This window comes from Rhinoderma darwinii, chromosome 5, assembly GCF_050947455.1.
Source record: "Rhinoderma darwinii isolate aRhiDar2 chromosome 5, aRhiDar2.hap1, whole genome shotgun sequence".
NCBI classification, from domain to species: Eukaryota; Metazoa; Chordata; class Amphibia; order Anura; family Rhinodermatidae; genus Rhinoderma; species Rhinoderma darwinii.
In genome coordinates, this window is record NC_134691.1 from 233640461 (window position 1) to 233641688 (window position 1228).

General features: G+C 41.3%; 1 pseudogene; it reads right to left on the reverse strand.

The window, feature by feature from the left end:
• Nucleotides 1-817: 817 nt before the first annotated feature.
• Nucleotides 818-993, reverse strand: LOC142654427 (U2 spliceosomal RNA; annotated as a pseudogene).
• Nucleotides 994-1228: the final 235 nt, after the last annotated feature.

Sequence of the window (1228 nt, forward strand, 5' to 3'; positions counted from 1 at the left end):
ACAGTACTTTTGACACTTCTTACAGAATGGAGGCATCCCTGAAAAATAAGTCACCTGCTGTATCACCTAATTTAAAACGTGCTAGCGGCAATAATATCACCACTGAAGTGCTGGCATCTCTAAAACACGTAAAAAAGAATCACCATTTTGAGGTCCATACACCGACCTCGATCTTGGAGCACTCCATTCTGAATAAACGTAATGTTATAAATCCTTCTCCTTGGATAGTCCTGTACCTCTAGGATCTCCCTCTTTTGGACGTTGAAAATGCCAACCAGTACAGTCTCCACCACGAACTTCAAGCCGCAGGTCGTCGCTTTATCCTCTGATAGGATAATCCGCATCGTGTTTTTTATCCGGGCAGAAGCTGGTATTTCGCCAGGACTTTCATCCATAGCGAATTTTTGGAAAGTAGTTGGTGACGTAACGTTGAACGCAACTCCCTTTTTCAGCCGAAACCTACACAGGGGTATATGGATCGCAACCACTTGCTCTGGACTAAGCCTCTCTACCAAATAGCAGCAGGGGGGTGAAGTCCTTCACAAGGAAGGATGATCCCCCAGGCCGAGAGAGAGGGTACCAGAGCACCTCCCAACCAAGACCAAGGCAGTACTGATATGAATAAACAGCACTACTATTAATGAAGAGATTTAATAATTAGGTCATTCATTATCACACATTACAAAACATGCATTGTATAAAGGCATTGTAGAACAAGCAAATTAATGGGATTAAAGGACAGATACAATCAGCAAGAAACAAACAATTCCAAAAACAAAAAGCACTATTCAAATCTGATTTTAGTCACTGCTTTAGGAAGGAGTGCACCGGTCCTGGAGGTACTGCAATACCAGGTAAATGCGTGGAGTGAAGAGAGCAAGCTCTATTTCCATCTCCCTGTTCCAAATCCATTTAATACATGGTCCCCAGATAGGGGATGTATCAGATATTAAACTGATAAGAACATATTTTTTTTTTAATTGAAAAAGCTTTATTGGCAATCAATCGTCATCATACAAACATTACTGCGACGCAGCGCAAGCCATGAAGCAGTAAATAATAACTAATAACCGTCGCCAAACAACATGACAGTATAATAAACAGTACAGGCTAACCTATGCTATACATCACACCACATGGTACACTAACATTATTGCTTTAACTAAAACCAAACAACAAAGTATTACAGACAAGTTATGGGGTGGAGGAGTGGGTAGGAGAGGATAGG